Source organism: Propithecus coquereli, unplaced genomic scaffold, assembly GCF_000956105.1.
Source record: "Propithecus coquereli isolate 6110/MARCELLA unplaced genomic scaffold, Pcoq_1.0 Scaffold123, whole genome shotgun sequence".
Taxonomy (NCBI): Eukaryota; Metazoa; Chordata; class Mammalia; order Primates; family Indriidae; genus Propithecus; species Propithecus coquereli.
The window spans coordinates 4,618,720-4,638,938 of record NW_012136414.1 but is presented as its reverse complement, the minus strand read 5'-3'; positions in this window follow the sequence as shown (position 1 = coordinate 4,638,938).

Below are 20,219 nucleotides of genomic sequence, written 5' to 3'. Positions count from 1 at the left end.
GCACTTACTACAGTAGGGAATGAAGCCAAATCAGAGGGGAGCCCTTGGGGCATGAGTCTCTTGTTCTAGTTGCTGAGATCCCTGACCCCTGGAGTTCCTGTTGCTCTTCTCCAGTGTTCTTCCCATAAAGCTCTTTAGATTAAAATCGACTTTGAGATATGTTTTTGCCGTCTAAAGGGTCTAAACTCACTCAGACTGTATGTTTTAAAATAAGGCATAGCTTTGATCATGCTACCACCCTGGTTAGAAAATCACCGTTGCTCTCCATTGCTTAAGAAATAATCTCCAAGCTCTTTTTGGATTTTGGATTTGACTCTAATCTACCTTTCTAACCTTATCTCACTTGATCTAGTAATCTTATAAGCTGAATTATTCTTTATTTCTTCAAAACACCCAGTACTTTCCCTTATTCATTCTGCCCCATGAAAACTATGTTTTACCTCCAGCCACCCTAGTTTCCACTTTCTGAGATTGTATCCACTTTTCAATTGTATCCACAATTCATCTTCCATAAATCCTTCTTCATTATGCCATGAATCAGTTAAGGTTATGTTCAGCTAACTATAAGTGAAAACTTGAGATCTCAATGGCTTAAAGCAGCAGGAAGTTTAATTCTTGCTCATATAAGAAGGTAGGCGTTCCTGGGCTGTCACAGCAACAACATAGACGTGGATATATTTGTTTTCTATGCTGCATAACAAATTAGCACAAACTTAACAGCTTCACACAACACACATTTATTATCTCACAGTTATCATGGGTCAGGAATCTGGGTATGGCTTGGCTAGATGGTCTCAGAAGGCTGAAACTATGGTGTTGGCTGGACTACATTCTCATCTGGAGACTAGTGAAAAATCCACTTCCGCGATGCCTCAGGTTGCTGCAAAATTCATTTCCTTGTAGCAGTAAAATTCATGTAGTATTGCTTCTTCAAAGGTAGCAACAGAGAAAAGGACTTTCTGCTGATGGAGTCTCTGAATTTGGGGAAAGTGTAGGACCTCTTTTAATTGGCTCACCCAATTAACTCAGGCTTACCCAAGATAATCTCTCTTTTGATGAGCTCAAAGTCAACTGATTAGGGATCTTAATTACATCTTCAAAATTCCTTCACCTTTACAAATAATGTAACATAATCATGGGAATAATATCCTATCTCCTTTGCCATTTTCTATGGATTAGAAGAAGAAAGTCATAGGTTTAATCCCAACTCAAAGAAAGGGGATTGCACAAGGTGTGACTCACTGGGGGTGCATGTCCATACAGTCAGAGACCTGGGTCCTCTTTTCCTGTTCTACCTATCACTAGCCTCCATCTCAAGTTCCCCTCATGGTCCAAGAAGGCTGTTTGAACTCCAATCGTGATGTCCACCTAACATATTGCAGAAAGGATTAAAGAAATGGGGCAAGAAGGATTATTCTTCCCAACTGGGTTAGTTCCCTGTAAGCAAACTTCACAGAAATCTCACACATGTTCACTTAAATCTCTTTAGCCTTGAGCAGACAATAAGGGGCTGCATTATCTGTAGAGACGTTATTAAGAAGCAATAAAGCTAGAGACCAGACAAGCAAGAGGAGACCGGATGAGGAAGAGGAGACCAGGCCAGACGAGGAGACAAGACCAGATGAGGAAGAGGAGACCAGACCAGATGAGGAAGAGGAGATGAGACCAGAAGAAGAGACGAGACCAGACAAGGAAGAGGAGACCAGATGAGGCCAGAAAAGGAAAAGGAGACAAGACCAGACAAGGAAGAGGAGACCAGACCAGAAGAGGAGAGGAGAAGGAGACCAGAAGAGGAGGAGGAGATGAGACTGGAAGAGGAAGAGGAGACCAGACCAGATAGAAAGAGGAGATGAGACCAGACAAGACCAGAAAAGGAAGAGGAGACAAGACCAGAAGAGGCGACAAGACCGGAAAAGGAAAAGACCAGACTGAAAGAGGAAGAGGAGACCAGACCAGATGAGGAAGAGGAGACGAGACTGGACAAGGAAGAGGAGCCCAGATGCAACCAGAAAAGGAAGAGGAGACCAGACCGGAAGAGGAAGAGAGTGCTCAGTTCTTAATATGCAATACCTCGTTCATACCTTACAAACCATCCTATAAGATAGGTATTGTTCTTTACCATGTTTACAAATGAGGAATCTGAGGCTTAGAGAAGTTATATAATCTTAACTCATGAAACTGAGAATCAAAACCAGGCCTGACTCCAGAGTCTCTGCTCTTAGTCATTATGCAAGTCAGATATCTTCTTTCTGCCTATATGGTTGTTCCCACAGTTTCCTCCAAAGGTGTCCTCAGGCTGGCCCTGGGGCTGAGCCACAGCTGCTGTCCTGGTGATTTCCAACCCCAGATTTTATTTTTACTGTGGATGGGGGAGGGGCACAGTCCTGGGCTGGAGGGCAGAAATTAGACTTCTTGTGCTGTTCCATCTCTGGACACAAGAGGGTGAACTCTCAGCAGGCATCTCTTGTACTAGGCCTCACTTGCCCCATCGCTAATATGGGAAGAATAATCCTACTTCTGGTGCCTTCCAAAATTACTCTTTTTTGAGATCACATACGGAAGAAATCTGCATAAAGGATAAGCACTTATTAGACTATGTATAGAGATCTAGCCCCCAACCAAACTTCCAGACTTAATTCCCAAAAGTTCCCAGCAAACTTGGAAAATTTCCAAAGGATCCTTACCTCCCTGCCTTTCTTCATGCCTTTCCACATATCTGAAAGGCCTCCTCATCTTCATCTACCATAATCCTACCTTTCTAAAAGGCCTAGTTCATAGGCTTCCTCCTAGAAGGTGTTTGTGGACAGCTGTCCTTGTAGTGATCCATTTCTCCTACCTAACCTTTGGCTGTAAGCACTTAAGACAGGCATCGCTTACCATATAATTACTGATGTATAGGAGATCTTCTCTATGGAGGACATGTGTTGGTTTTTGTTTGCCTAATATCTTCTCCCCCTTTTAATAACAGCAACTTGTTTTCCTCTGGTGAACAACCTTCCCTCATTTTTAATCCATACGATTTGGATGGGGTCAACCCCACTTCCAAATCTAGAGGTAGGCATGTGACGTGGGCCTATTCAGAGTTACTACAATGGGTTCAGTGAAGGGCAGGTGACTCAATTAAAAGCATTGAGAATTATTCCTAGGACTTTTGCTAGGACCATTGGCATAAAAAGCTCTATTTTTGCTACATTTGGATATAAACATGGAGCTGTGAGGGGCTTTCACATGGAAAAAAATATTCTGAGGATGAAGCCACCCAAGACCAGATTATAGAAAGAGACCTAATCTGGAGGATAACATTGTTGGAAACCCTTGGATCTTAGATTCAGCTATTCCTGAAACTATTAATAGAAGTAACCTGCCTAGGACAAATAAATTCTGTCCCCTGTCCACATTCTTTTTTTCCTTTTAAGCTAGTTTGTGTTAGGTTTCTATAATGTAGAATTGAAAGATAAGAACACATCCTCAATTTGTTTATGAACTTTAAGGAGCCAAAGGCCTGATCTTTTTAACTTTATGTCTCTTAGCATGTGGTACCTGGTAAGACAGAGGGTCCTTGAGGTGTGATGATTGATTCATTCAATCTCACTTTCCCTGAGCACCTCCAATGAGCTGAGCTAAGCACTGGAACCACAAGGAATAATTAGACATAGTCCTTGCCCTCGAGGAGTTCTGAATTTAGTATAAGGAGGAGGTATGAAAATGAACACTTTATAATGTAACTTGGGCTATAATAGAAATCTGAGCAAATTTTTGTGGGATTCTAGAGGGCTGGAAGTTTGGGGAGATGGGATGTGGGAAGGCTCCTCAGAGGAGGTGACATCTGAGTTGAGTTTTTAAAGAACAAATAGAAGTTTCTAGGCAGAGAAGTGGGCATGGTGAAAAGGTGTCCCAAGGATGAGGTATTCCGGGTGGAGAGAACAAGATTATATATTAATAATTATAAAATTAATAATATAACTATCTCCTGTTCCTCTTGTGGCCTCTTCACAAGCTCCTTCCTCTTTCTTTTCCTCTGCCTCATCTATCAGTGGAACCATCAAAGTGGTTAAGAGCACAGGCCCTGAGCTCTGAAAGATTTTGGTTCTGCCAGACAAGTTGCCTCATGCCTATAATCCCAGTGACTTGGGAGGCTAAGTCTGGAGGATCACTTGAGCCTGGGAGTTTGAGACTGGCCTGGGCAACATGGTGAGACCCTATCTCTACAAAAATAGAAAACTTAGCCAAGTGTGGCATACACACCTGTGATCCTGGCTTCTCAGGAGGCTGAGGCAGGAGAATCACTGAGGCCCGGGAGTTGGAAGGTGCAGTGGGCTGTGATGACGCCATTGCATTCTAGCCTGGGCAACGGAGCAAAACTTTGTCTCAAACAAATGAACAAACAAAAAGATTTGGTTCTGCCACTTACTACACACATGACCTTGAACAAAATCACTTACTTTTTACAAATAAGGACAATAGTGTATCTGCCTTATAAGATTATCAAGAACATGAAACAAAATTATAAATATAAAGAATGTGCCTGGCACAAGGTAATTCTTAAGAAATGTTGGCTGCTATTATTTTTATTGTCATAATCAAGAACCTTTAAACACTAAGGAATAAAAAACCAAACTGGAACTGGCATGAACAGTAAGGAGATTCTTCATTGCACATACTGGGGAGTCTTGAAGCACAGCAGGCTCCAGGCTTGGAATAATCAGGGCTCTGACTCCTTTTCTCTGCAGTGCTCCCAGCTCTGCCCTCTTCTTCGTATTGACTCTGTCTCCAGGCTTCCCTCATTGTCCAGAGATGGCTGTGTCACCAAGTCCTGTGCAGCTGTGACAACATTCTTCCTTGTTCACATCCATCATGAATAGAGGAAAACACCTCCTCCCCCAAGTAGAAATATAACCCTGCTTAGGCAGCTTAGCTTATGTGCCTACTCTTGTACCAATGACAGTGACCAGGGCAATTTCTTGTGTTGATTGACTTAAACCTGGCTTCCTGAACCGGTCACGAGTAAGTGAGGTTGGGTGGCCACTATTGGCTTAGACTAATTGGGATCCACCCCTACTGTTAGAGATGGGTTCCAGCTTTCTCCTGATCACATGGCTTCATTATGGCAAGGGAAGAGGGTTCTGATAGAGACAAGGAAGGAATAACTGGATGTTGGATGGACAATCAACAGCGTAGCGTCTTCTGCGATGATTACTGTTTCAGTTTTTGCATGCTAGTTCACATGGGTCTCTTGAGGCCTTGGCTCAAATGGTTCCTTATCTGTGAGGTTTTCTTTGACTATACAAGTCAGTCAGTGAGTCAGTGAGTCAGTCTGTCTCTCTCCACTCACGGTGACAGACCTGTTTTGTTTTATAATAAAAAGCTGCTCGTGTGAAAAAAAAAAAAGAATGTTCCCCCTAACAGTCAGCTAAAAGTTTTCCTTCTTAAAATATCTTTAACGATGCTCTCTAGGATGGCACACAATAGACAACCAACATTTTGAAGACCATTATTGTATCTCTGTCTCTTCTAGGCAAGAAAAAAAAGCTGTGAAGGAGTCACGAACAGAAACTGCTTGTGCTCACTAGACTGTTGTTAGACACCTTCTCATCATTTCTTTTCTGCAAAGGAGGCACAGGACTCTGCCTCAGACATTCACAGTAAAGAAAGATCCAGGGACACCCCCAGTGACAAGGTTGAGATCTATGTGTGTGATCATTCTTACACACAATACTTGGAAAACATGGAAAATGGATTTCAACATTAAGTAATGTCTGTATTTTTAAACCCATTTGAATAAAAATTGAAGGCTCAATCAGTTTTAGGATATGTTCTTCAGGGTAAACAAAGTCAGCAGCAGCCGCATACCCTGAAATCTTAGTGGCTGAAAACGTGTTTGTTCCTTGCACACATAAAGTTCAATAAACTTTGAACTTTGTGTCATGGAGGATGGCCTTCCTCCATTTGTAGCTTCACCTCCAGAATACATGGCCTCCCCAGCCTCAGAGGCAAAGGAAGAAAGGGAAGGAGGCAGCACACACGTTCTTAACCCTGTTGGCCTGCAAGGGACCCTTCTGCTCCTAGGCCATTGGCTGGACCTAGTCACATGGCCCCAATCGCACTAGAGGAGAGGCAGAAGATACAGAGGAACACTTGGATATTTGGTATCTTGGTCTATTTGGGCTGCCATAACAAAGTGCCATAAAGTGGGTGGCTTGAACAACAGAAATTTATTCTCTCACAGTCCTGGAGCTGGGAAGTCCAAGATCAGGGTGATAGCATGGTTGGTTTCTGATGGGGTCCTCTTCCCAGCCTTGCAGAGGAATGTCTTCTCACTGCATCCTCATGAAGAGGCAAGGGGTGGGGAGGGAGGAGGAGGAGGGAGAAAGAGAGAGAGCTCACTGGTGTCTCTTCTTATAAAAAACTAATCCTATTATGAGGGCCCCACCCTCATGACATCATTTAACCCAAATTACCTCCCAAAAGCTCCATTCTCCAAATACCATCACCTTGAGGGTTAAAGCTTCAACATATGAATCTTCGGGGGATATAAACATTTTGTCCCTAACATTTGACAAGCATTTAATATCTCTACCATAAAGGAAAACAATGAACATTACTTTTATTGCACATCCAGATTCATGGTGATGCAGTGCTGAGAGCTCCCACACCTCCTTCTCCATCCCGGATCTGGACTCCTATCTGTGTACCCACCTGCTGCCAGGATATCTTCACTTTCATATACCATAAGAATTTAAACTTTAATACATCAAAAGCTAAATTTATCCTCTTTTCCCCTGAAACTGTTCCTCCTTTTACATTTCTTATCTCTAGTCACCCACAACAGAAACCTGAGAGTCACCCTAAACTATTCTCTCCTCTACCAATTACATCCTTTCAGTCACCAACTTTAGTAGATTCTACTTCCTTAGTGCCCTCATACCTGTTCATTTTTTCCATCTACATCGGAGTTTCTCGATTTGGGCTTTATTGACATTTTGAGCCAAATAATTCTTCACTGTGGGTGCTGTCCTGTGCCTTGTAGGATATGTAGCGGCATTACCAACCTAGTAGAGGCTAGTGTTACCCTCACCAGTTGTGACAACCTAATGTGTCTCCAGACATTTGCCAAAGGACAAAATTACAGGCCTCCAATTGAAAAATCACTGATCTGTTACTGTTGAATTTCACATTCTCATTGTCTCAGGTCAGGTTGTTTTAATAGATATCAGGTTCTTGTATTTTTTTTTTTATTATTATTTTTTTTATTTTTTTATTTCAGCATATTATGGGTGTACCTATGTTTAGGTTACGTGTGTTGCCCTTAGGTTCTTGTATTTTAATTGGCATTATCATGTAGCCCATCCATTCACCTCTCGCCCCACTCCATGAACCCATTGTCTGCTCTACTGCCTCAATGATCTTATGGTTAATCTAACCAAATCACCCCTTCACTGAAAGCTCTTTTTCTCATGGGATAAAGTGCAAATTCCTTGCGAAGCCACACAAAGTTCTACATGAACTTGACTTAACTGATTTCACTGCACATCTCACCACCACCATCCTCCACTTGTAAAACATCTTTTAACCACTTACGACTCCATTCAAACTCATTACCTCCTCTGTGAAGTTATTCCTGAAACCCCATGAAGAGCTGATTACTCTCTTCTCTGTGTCTCTGCCGTAGCCTCAGTAGCCTTCAAGGTGACCTGTTTTTCTGCATGGCTCTCTCTGTCTACTAAATTGCAAGATCCTTAGGGCTGAACCCAGGTCTCCTTAACCTGGGTGTTCCTACTGGTGCACACGCCCCTGGCACATAATAACCACCCAATTCATTTTTAACAAATGATGGAAGTAGAAGAGGCGTGCCTTTGAGAACTTTCAATTCTGTGGAAACATTTGGACAGTAAATTGGGCTACAACAATTACCTGTTCTTCTCCTAAAAAAGTCTTAAGGACTTAAACTCTAAAATTTTTGGAGGAAAAAGTAGCCTTAAATAAAAATAGCACCTTTCAAATGCTTATAAATCACAAGATCAAATCAATTGAAAGCAAAGCTTGCTTTCTACATGCTATAGTTTACTGAGCATCCACTAAGTGCTCAGAACTGTGTCAGGTACTACACAGATTGCAACAGTTTTCACTGTGAGAATCCACTGATAAAACAAGAAATAGAACTGGATTTCTGTTAACTTTGCCAATAATTGTGGTATAATTCTGGGTACATCACTGTTATATGGAAATAAAAATCTCAGCAGTGAATGAGGGTAACTAAAAGTAGCATCAGATGCTTATGTAACTTTGGAGTGAAAATGTCAGGAAGGAGAAAGGGAAAATCATGCAAGCAAGACACATTTCATAAAGTAATAAAGGACAGGACTTTTTTTAAAATGCTTGATGGCAAAAACAGGTCACAAGTTAGAAGAATACTCAGTGTCATTTGTTGAATGTTTTCCATATGTCACACACGTGGATGTTTCTAATATCTCTGAGAGGTTTTAACTCAAAACTTCCAGTGTGTTGATAAGTTAATAAGTGACTTACTGACTTCTCCCCACTCAAGGGACTGGAAAATCAACTTGGCACAGGAGGTGGCACTGCTTCCCTGGGTTCTCAGCCTGGGTCCCTCTAGTGACCACAGAGGGCCTCTCATGGAGGTGCTAGAGACCTCCCCAGTCCTGCTGCAAGCTACCCTGCAGCCCCCACTGCCACGCCCTCGGGTCACCCTGTGTCCAGCCATGGCAAACTACCCACCCATCGCTGAAAATTCCCTCCACCACCAATGCCTTTTTCCCCGGAGCTGTACCTAGCAAATTCCTACTCATCCTTTTCTCTTAAGGTCTCCATGAACTATCATCTCTCCTGTGAAGTCTACTTGGATCTCCCAAGCAGAATCTGTAATCTCTATTTCACTGGTTCGTCAGTACTCAATCAACTCCCCGACTGTGCTGCACTAACAGTTTATATTCATTTACTATTTCAACAAATAAATGCATTTCAACAAATAGATGAAATGGCACCTGGCATCTGCTGTCAAGAAGCCCTCAAGCTAGAAGGGGGAACAGGAAGCTGATTACAGTATGGTGCGATACAGATGGACAAGGAGGGACAAGAGGGAGCGTCACAGGAGCTCCAAGGAGGCACAAATTACTGAGCCTGGGAAGGGGAGCTGGCTGAGGTGTATGACTGGAGGAGAGGGTGCCCAAGTGCAGCCAAAAGCAAGAAGACAGGAGAAGGCGGAGGCAACTGTGGAAAGGCCCATACATGAGTCATGCGTGCACAGGCTGGGATGGAAAAAACAAGCAGCAGGATATTTGGAGGAACTTGGAGAGGTGGGCAAGAGATAGGGTTAGAGAAAGGAACAGAGATCAGAACACTCACATTATTTTAGGGTGCTTGGATTTTACCCAGGCAACAGATTAAGACTCACCCTGGGAGCGTCATAAAAACTCCCATCCCTAGGCTGCACCCCAGGAGGTTCTGATTTAGAGGAAGGGCAAGAAATCTTCAGCTTTTATACATGGTCAGGTGGCTCTGACGCATCTTGCCCAAGAATCACATGTTTAAGGGAGACACCTGTAAATGATGGAAAGCCTTGGAGGGGTTTATACAAATAAATAAGATGAAGATTTGTGTTTTAGTGAGGATACTCCCATGGTGTGGGAGGGGATGGATTTAAGAGGACAAGACTGGAGGCTGAGACTAATCAGGAGGCCTTTTCAGTGGTCAAGGTAAGAACAGATGAGGGCCCACAGCTAGAGGAAGAGTCAAGGGAAAACACAGTCCCCAAACTTGGTGATTAGACAGGCTGTGCGGATAAAAGTCAAAAATGACTCCTAGTTTTCCAGAACAGATGGGGTCCCACTTGAGATATGGACCACACAGGAGAAGTCAGTTTAGGAAGAAAGATGATGCATTCAATCTTCTTCATATAGAGCATTAGGTGCATATAGATATCCAGGTAGAGATAGATACCTGTCTGAACCAGAAGGTTGGGTTTGCAAAATGAGCCAAGGAGGCAGATCTGGGAGTCATTTGCCCCTGACTGGTAGAGTGGGGGACCATGAGATCCAGAAAGAACCCCAGGAGAGGGTTCAACACAGGAAGAAGAGAGCCTTGAGAACACCAGGTAAAATGGGCTGCCTGAGGAAGAGGAGTCGTGGAGGACACGAAGAAACTTAGTTAGAGAGGCTGGAGGACAACCAGGAGCACAGTGCGATGGGATACAAAGGAAGGATGGTGCAGCAGGGGGAATGGATGGGGCTGGGATTAAGGTTATGGGTTCTGAAGTCAGACTGCCTCCATGCCTGTCTGGCACTTACTAACTGGGTGAAGTCGAACAAATTATCTTTTTACTCTCTGTGTCTCAGTTTCCTCAACTGTAAAATGAGCATACTGGTGGTACCCATCTCATAGGGTTATTGTTAATATAAAAAGTGTTTACACTAATACCTGCCATATACTATGTTCTTAATAAATATCAGGGTTTTTTATTATTATCTTAGGTTTCTCACTCCCATTTAATGTTTTTAACTTCCCCAAAGGCAGAGACCATTTTTTAAAAATATCTTTGTATTTTCTTTACCTAACATAGCATATCATTTATAATAAGCACAAAAGAAATAGTTATTGAATAAAATCACTCTACTGGGTATGTGGTCAGAGCATCTTTTGTTATACTAATTGGTCAGACCTTTGGCCCATTGAGTAACAATTTTGAGAAAAAGTTTGTTTTTCTCAGAAGTAAGAAAAGTCTATTTTTGTTGTTTCAGAAAAATATTTCATATGCTTATAAAATCCTAGAGTTGAAGAGACTTTGAAAGTCATCCAGTCCAATTTCCTTATGAACACAAGAAACCATATACAATCTCCGTGAAACCCAACTCCTGCTCAAAAACTTCCAGTGATGGGTAACTCATTCCTAGCCCATTTCTCTTTTGGAATTTTCTTTTTTCTCTTAAATCTTGAATAAAAAGCCTGCCTCCCTTAATTTCACCAACTGGTCCTAATTCTACCTTACAGAGCTACCCAGCCTACATCTACCCCATTGGAAAAACAACAATCCTTCAAGTAACTGAAGACAACTACAGGCATACTTCACTTTTTGCACTTTGCAGATACTGTGTTTTTTTTACAAATGGAAGGTTTGTGGCAACCCTGCATCAAGCAAGTCTATTGGTGCCATTTTTCCAATAGCATGTGCTTATTTAATGTCTCTGTGTCACATTTTGGTAATTCTTGCAATATTTCAAGTTTATTCATTATTGTTTTATGGCCATCTGTGATCAGTGATCTTTAATTTATAATACTATTATAATGGCCACCAACTGTGCCCATATAAGACAGCAGACTTAATCCATAAATGTGTGCGTTCTGCCTGCTCCACCAACTGGCTGCTCCCTGTCTCTCTCTCTGTCCCTCTTCTCAGAGCTCCGTATTCCCTGAAATACAACAATGTTGAAATTAGGCCAGTTAATAACCCTACAATGGCCTCTAAGTGTTCAAGCAAAGGGAAAGTTGCGCACCTCTCACTCTAAATCGAAAGCTAGAAATGATTAACTCAGTGAGGAAGCCGTATCAAATGCTGAGATAAGCCAAAAGCTAGGCCTCTGGTGCTAAATAATTAGTCAAGTTGCAAATGCAAAGGAACAGTTTTTATAAGAAGTTAAATGTGCTACTCCAGTGAATACAGAAATAATAAGAAAGTGAAACAGCCTTATTGCTGATACGGAGAAAGTTTGAGTGGTCTGGATAGAAAACCAAACCAGTCACAACATTTCCTTAAGCCAAAGCCTAACCCAGAGCAAGGCCCTAACTCTCTTCCTGTCTATGAAGGCTGAGAGAGGTGAGGAAGGTGCAGAAGAAAAGTTTAAAGCTAGCAAAGGTTGGTTTGTGAGGTTGAATGAAGGAAGCCATGTTCATCACATAAAAGTGCAAGGTGAAGCAGCAAGTACTAATGTAGAAGCTGCAGCAAGTTATCCAGAAGGTCTAGCTAAGATAACTGATGAATGTGGCTATACTAAGCAATATATTTTTCAATGTAGATGAAACAGCCTTCTATTAGAAGAAGATGCCATCTAAGACTTCTGTAGCTGAAGAGAAGTCAATGCCTGGCTTCAAAGCTTCAAAGGACAGGCTGACACTCTTCTTAGGGGTTAAAATAGCTGATGACTTTAAGTTTAAACCAATGCTCATTGACCATTTTGAAAATCCTAGGGCCCTTACAAATTATGTTGAATTGACTCTGCCTGTGTTCTATAAACGGACAATAAAGCCTGGATAACAGCACATCTGTTTATAGCCTGGTTTACTAAATATTTTAAGCCCACTGTTGAGACCTACTGCTCAGACAAAAATCTTTATTTCAAAATATTACTGCTCGTTGACAATGCAGCTGCTAACCCAAGAGCTTCAATGGAGGTGTACAAGGAGATTAATGTTGTTTTCATGCCTGCTAACACAGCATCCATTCTGTAGCCCATGGATCAAGAAGTCATTTTGACTTTCAAGTCTTATTGTTTAAGAAATATCTTTTGTAAGGCTATAGCTGATGGATCTGGGCAAAGTAAATTGAAAACCTTCTGGAAAGGATTCACCATTCTAGATGCCATTAAGAAAATTCATGAGATAATAATACTACCCAAAGCAATCTACAATTTCAATGCAATCCTTATCCAAATACCAATTACTTTCTTTACAGAAATAGAAAAACAATCCTAAAATTTGTAAGGAAACACAAAAGAGCCCAAATAGCCAAAGCAATTCTAAACAAAAAGAATAAAGATGAAGGTATAACACTACCAGACCTCAAAACATACTACAAAGCTGTAATAACCAAAACAGCATGGCACTGGCATAAAAACAGATACATATACCAATGGAACAGAATAGAGAATGCAAAAATTAATCCACATATCTATAGCCAACCAATTTTTGACAAAGATACCATGAACACTCATTGGAGAGAAGAATAATCTCTTCAATAAATGGTGCTAGGAAAACTTGATATCCACATACAGAAGAATGAAACTAGACTCCGACTTCTCACCCTATATAAAAATCAACTCAAAATGGATCAAATACCTACATGTAATACATTAAATTATAAAACTATTAGAAGAAAACATAGAGTAAATGCTTCAGGACATTGGTCTGGAAAAAGATTTTATGAATAATTACTCAGAAGTACAAGCAACAAAACCAAAAATAAACAAATGGAATCATATAATACTAAGAAAACTTCTGCACAGCAAAGAAAACAATTAGCAAAGTGAAAAGACAACCTACAGAATAGGAGAAAATATTTGCAAACTACTCATCTACTTGGGGATTAATATCCACAATGTACAAGGAACTCAAACATCTCAACAGCAAAAAAAAAAAAAAATCTGATTAAAAAGTGGGTAAATGATCTTAACTGACATTTCTCAAAAGAAGAAATACAAATGCCCAATAAATACATGAAAAAAAACTCAACATCAGTAATCATTAGGGAAATGTAAATCAAAACCACAATGAGGTATCACCTCATCCCAGTTAGAATGTCTATTACAAAAAGACAAAAAATAACAAATGCTGGCAAGGATGTGGAGCAAAGGGAGCTCTTATATGCTGTTGGTGAGAATGTAAACTAGTACAGCCACTGTGAAGAACAGTATGGAGGTTCTCAAAAAACTACAAATAGAACTACCATATGATCCAGAAATCACATTGCTGGGAATTTAACCAAAGGAAAGGAAATCATTATATCAAAGAGACATCTGCACCCCATGTTTATTGTAGCACTATTCATAATAGCCAAGATATTAAATCAACCTTGGTATCTAACAATAGATGAATGGAGAAGGAAAATGTGATATGTATACACCATGGAATACTATTCAACCATGAAAAAGAATGAAATCCTGTCAGTCACGGCAATGTGGATGGAACTGGAGGACATTATGTTAAGTGAAATAAGTCAGGGACAGAAAGATAAACACATGTTCTCACTCATATGTGGAAGTAAAAAGTAGAACAGAGGATACTAGAGGCTAGGAAGGGTAGAGGGAACAGAAGGATAGGGAGAGATTTGTTAAAGGATAAAAAATTATAGCTAGGAGGAATAGGAAGAATAAGTTCTAGTGTTCTATACCACTGTAGGATGACTATACTTAACAATAATATATAGTTTCAAATAGCTAAAAGGAGGATCTTGAATGTTCCCAACACAAAGAAGTGATAAATGTTTGAGATGATAGATATGTTAATTCCCCTGATCTGACTATATATGATATATTCTGTGTATCAAAACATCACTATGTACCCCATAAATGTGTACAATTATTATTTGTCAGTTAAAAAATTTTTTAAAAAGAACATTCATGATTTATGGGAGGAGGTCAAAATACCAACATTAACATGAGTTTGGAAGAAGTTGATTTCAACCCTCATGGAAGACTTTGAGAGGATCAAGACTTCAGTAGAAGTAACTGCAGATGTGGTGGGAAAAGCAAGATAACTAGAGTTCGAAGTGGATCCTGAAGGTGTGAGTGAATTGCTGCAGTCTCATTACAAAACTTGACCAGATGAGGAGTTGCTTCTTATGCATGAGCAAAGAAAGTGGTTTCTGGAAATGGAATCTACTCCTGGGGAAGGTACTGTGAGCACTGTTGAAATGACAATGAGAGATTTAGAATAGTTTATTAACTTAGTTGATAAAACAGTGATGGGGTTTGAGAGGATTGACTCTAATTTTGAAAAAAGTTGTACTGTGAGTAAAACACTATCAAACAGCATTGCATGCTACAGAGAAATCTTTCATGAAAGGAAGAGTCCATCAATGCAGCAAACTTCGTTATTGTCTTTATTTTAAGGAATTGCCACAGCCACTCCACCCTTCAGCAACCACTACCCGACCGGTCAGTGGCCATCAACATCGAGGCAAGACACTCCACCAGCAAAACATTAGAACTAGCTGAAGGCTCAGATGATTGTTAGCATTTTTAGCAATAAAGTATTTTTTAATTAAGGTATGTAGATTTTGAAAATATTTTTTAGAGATGGGTCTCAAGCAATCCTCTTGAGGATTGCTCAAGCTTGTCCAAGCTGGCCTCAAACTCCAGGACTCAAGTAATCCTCTCTCCTCAGCCTCCTGAGTAGTGGGGACTACAGATGCACACGCTGCCATATCCTGCTCTGTACATTATTTTTTTAGATATAATGTTATTACACACTTAACAGACTATAGTATAGTATAAACATAACTTTTATATGCACTGGGAAATGAAAAAATTTGTGTGACTCACTTTATTGCAATATTCACCAAATTCCAGTGTTCTGGAACCAACCCCACAGTATCTCTGAGGTATGCTTGTACATTGTAGTTTTTAAAAATTAACAGGGAAAAGTTCAACACTGTATTAGGTTGGACTGCCATAAGAAAAAAAATATCATAAACTGGATGGCTTAAACAACAGACGTTTATGTCTCACAGGTCTAGAGGCTGGGAAGTCCAAGATCGAGGTGCCATCAGAGTGAGCCAATACTGACGCAAGTGGAAAGAGTGAATGCAGTCATAAGGCTCAATGGTATGAGTATATAGTTCAAAGCATCAGCCCTCTGAGCTCTGTACTGGTCTGCACGGAGTGGGGACATTGACAGACTAGCTTGCCAAGAATTAGATAATGTAGCACTGCGAGGAGTTGGGGAATTGTGGCATTTACGTAAAGGAAGTTGCAGTAACAAACTAAGGAGCCTTGTTCTTCTGGCTTGTGACCAACTGACACTTCAAGGGTGTTTGCACACTGAGTTTAGATATGATGTTATTGCACACTTAACAGACTATGGTATAGTATAAACATAACTTTTATATGCACTGGGAAACCAAAAAATTTGTGTGACTCTATTGTGATATTCACTTAATTCCAGTGTGCTGGAACCAACCCCACAGTGTCTCTGAGGTATGCTTGTATATTAAACTTTTCAAACTTATCTTGTTGGTTTTAGTGTAGATCTTCAGCCTGTTGAGACCATTCAAGATAGCACAATTTTATCTGAAATTGACCCATCTCAGTTGTTTTAACCTAGTATCATCTATAAATTTGACTAAAATGTTTCCTAAAATTCCATCCAAACCTCTGGAAGAAGATAGCAGCATAACTGGTTATCTGGCCCAGGAAAAGTCACCTCACCTCTTTGATCCTTCACTTACTTATCTATAAAATTTGGTTCATTACTCTTTAAAACTAAGCACAAGTTAGGGGTTTGTGTAAAACCTCAGGAAGCCCTTCGATGTCATAGACAACATTCACTAATTTTTAGTGAAAACAGCCCTCGTGAAATTATATGCCCAATTTTGTGTCAGTGAGGATTTTAAAGAGAAAAGATATATAGTTTTCACAAGTTCTCAAAGGGGTCTAAGAGCCTTTGGTTCTTGGTTTCAAAGCCTTTGAATACATAGGCTGGAGGACTCAAGACCTACGGTTTATGCTGAAATCACTAGATTTGGATGCCTACCAAATCAAAGCCACGTCCAGTTCCATCCCAAAGCTAGACAAGGTTTCTGCCAATAATCAGGGACTCAGAGGAGGAAGGGAGCTGAAATATTGCAGTATTTCAGAAACGGAGTCCTACTCCTGCCCCATCACTGGTGAGGGAGAATGAATAACAGAAACCCCAAATGGATCTGGGGACATCTGTTAACACAGAACATTTCAGAAAGATCCGCAGAGTTACCCTGCATCCAGCAAGGAAGCTGTGGAAAAAAGACAAATGCGTGGGTACCTGGGTTTCAGGCTGGCCTGAAACATCATCAAGAATTCCAAATTCTAGTGAGAGGAAGAGGAAGAGTCAGGTGACCCCCATGAGCCTAGCAGGGATGAGTTAATAACAGAAAAAGAACAAAACCCAAGGGCCTTTCAGTTGGTATGAGGCTGAAACAGAAAAAATGACCAGAGACCAGAGGCCAGAAGGAGCAGAGATGTCTCCACTGAAGACAGCTTAGATAGATGATGACAACCTAAGACCTGACACCTGATACCTGACATACCCTAGCCAATGCCTTGAGATGACATAAGTGTCCTCCCCCTCCCCACAACGTACAGGAAGGTGACAGATGAGGACATCCTGGGACCAACTGAGATTTATCATTCAGCAAAATGGAGATTCAACAAGAAAATACATTCAGTTACAGAAAATTTACAAAAGACATACTTCTTAAATAACTGAGTTTATAGGTAGAGATGTATACCTTCTACAGAAACCATGAGAAACTATGACAAATGTTCTGCCAAAATCACATAGCATTGTGCTCATGTCTATGGCATTACCCTGGTCCACACAGCCTAATCAGTTTGCCAGGAAGGCAGTGAGATGAGTCTGACCATGGCAGGCCTTTTCTCCTCCTAACCAGTGCCAATCTAGACCATGTGTTTACTGTCCCTCCATTCAGTGAGCCAGCTATGGCACCACATTCTTTGTTTGGCTGAAGCATTCCACTGTAAACAGTTCCAGACCCAAATTATCTCTTTCTTCTCAGCTTGCAGGACTTTTTCTTGTAAAAAAAAAATCTCTTCCATGTTTTATGGTGCTAAAGTCTGCTGTCTTAACTAAAATTCTGAAGTACTTGAGGAAATTCAATGTTCCTTTTTGAGGAAACATTGATCCTACCCGTAGGACCCTGTGTGACTGACATAGGACAAAAGACAGAAGTCAGGCTTTTGAACTTCAAGGACATATTGGCAACTCTGCCTCCTAGAAGAATGAAGGAATGAATCCTTCTGCAGTGAAGCAGCACAGAACATAGATATAAGACCCAGGTTGAAAAAAATCCAACCACAAACCAATTTAATTCCAGCTTTTGCCAAAGACTCATGTGAGACTTCTGATATTTAACAGAGTTCTAACTGCCCCCAATAACAAGTTACATAGCAAAAAGCAACTATCTGGTTTATATTACCTAAGCTCCCTGCAGAAATGGCTTCCTTTAATTAAGATTGTTGTTCTCTTCAACTTTTACAGATGGTTTATACAAAGAATATCCTTTTAAACAATGTTCTGTGACTTCTGCAAGGCCAAAGTTAGTTATTACCCGTTAAGTTGTGAAATGTCCCTCCTGTGAAGACCAGTTGATAAATTGGTTCTTGCTTCAGGGCAAGAAAAGGTTCAGTTCCTCAAAGAGTTTGCCTCTGTCTTACTGTCAAACAATAAGAATTACATAACCCAAATATTTCCCTTTTTGCCTTAAGAAATTGTTTATTTTTAGGAAACTCAGAAATAATTATTGTGCCCTACTGCAGAAATTGATTTATCTCAAGGGCCTTGTGACACTAGTTCCTGTGCTATATTGATGTGTCTCTGGTTTAAATTGTGCATTGTGTTTGATTTTGCAAAAAGCCTCAGGTTTTTCTGGAAATAGGTGGAATATCATTTTAAAGAAATGCATTTTAACTCTACCAGGAATTGGTTTTCTTCGAAACATTTATCTCAGTTTTATGGTTAAACTAATTCATCTATTTGACTAATTTCTGTCACCTCTATTAGAATGTAAGTTCCACGAGGGGCAAGACTGCATCTAATTTCCTCACTGTTCTGTCTTCAATGTCTAGCACCATGCCTGAGGGTTGATGGTACCCATGTCAGTCAAGACACTAAGTGTGTTGCCATAACAAGCAACCTGAAAACCTTAAAAGCTTAAAAGAACTAACACTTTTTTTTCTGCTCTCTCTTCATATCTGTCATGGAGGTCAGCTGTGTCTCTGTGTCTCCTCCTAACCACTTGAAGATTGTCATGGAAAAGTGAAAAGAGATATGACAAACCACAAATCATCTGTTAGCACTTCCCCTTCACTAGCCAAACCCAGTCACATAGCCAGGAAGAAAGTGTGTAACCCTCCCAGGGACAGGCACTGCAGGGAGAGGACAGAACATTTGGTGACAGTAATGCATCTGTAACACCATCCTAGGCATTAAGTGATCTGCACTTACAAATTACATTTTCCTAAATTAGTAAGGTATTCTTTAATTATTTCTTCTCCTGTATATTTAGACTTTGGCACTTGAAACTCATTTGTCTTAGAAAAAAATCCATTTCAGAGTATCTCTTTATACCATCAACTTCATTATCGTTAGGTCAAACATACTTGATCATGCATCACATCTCCCCCCATGTAGTTCAGAAAGTCTAGAGAGCAGGGCATTAACTTTTCCCACACCAAGACAGTAGCAGAGGCCTCCGTTGACAGTTACAGAGCCCATGTCAGGGTTTCCATCTCTTACGATAAGGACGAACAGATCATCTGAAACCCTCTCACTTCAAAATACCTGAAAATCCTGGACAAAATAAAACAAACATTCTCTTAAATGCATGCCTGAGCTTGGAAGAAAATAAGAGAACTGAAGAAACCAAAAATGAAAATGAAATTAAAACTACAGCAAGAAGCCAGAGAACCAAGAACACAACAGTTGTGCAGATGAAAGCCCTTCCGGTTCAATACCAGCATTACGACCCTGGGGCTGAAGTCTGAATGGCTTCCTGGAAACAGGAGACCCCACTTAAATTGGGGAGTTATAATTGAGATCCCAAGTAAAGCTGGAATCCACAAAGGACCTCAGCCTAAGTGAAAGGTGCACCTAGACTTACCAGATTTAGCAAAAAAAAAAAAAAAAATAGAATATTCAGTTAAATCAGAATTTCAAATAAACTTTTAATATAAGTATGTCTAATGCATTATTTGGAACACATTTATACTAGAAAAATGTTTACTGTTTATCTGAAATCCAAATTTAATGAAGGACCCTGTATTTTATCTGGCAACACTAGGGACACCAGAAAAATTTCCCACCAGCATAAGGAGTCAACAAGAATGCTTGCCTATCTCCATGTGAACTCTGAATAGTGGGGGGCAGGTGGGAAGGGAAAAGTATTCCCTCTCAAAAACTAACAAGCAAGGACCTGCCCTTACACAGATTTATGATTCAAGTCTATACTACCTGCAAGAGCCTCATCTACCAAGCCAGAAATTAGCCTAAGAAATGCCCTCCAGACAAATAATACCCCAGGACCCTAAAGATTAGCTCACAACCCAAAATTATAGTTGGGTTGCCTATGTGCTGCAAGCAAGGTAGGCTCCTTCACCTCCCGTTTAAAAAGTCAAAGGCAGTGCAGAAGCTTTTTAATTTGATTAGATCCCACTTATTTATTTTTGTTGCTGCGGAGATTGCTTTGGGGGTCTTCTTCAAGAATTCCTTACCTAGGC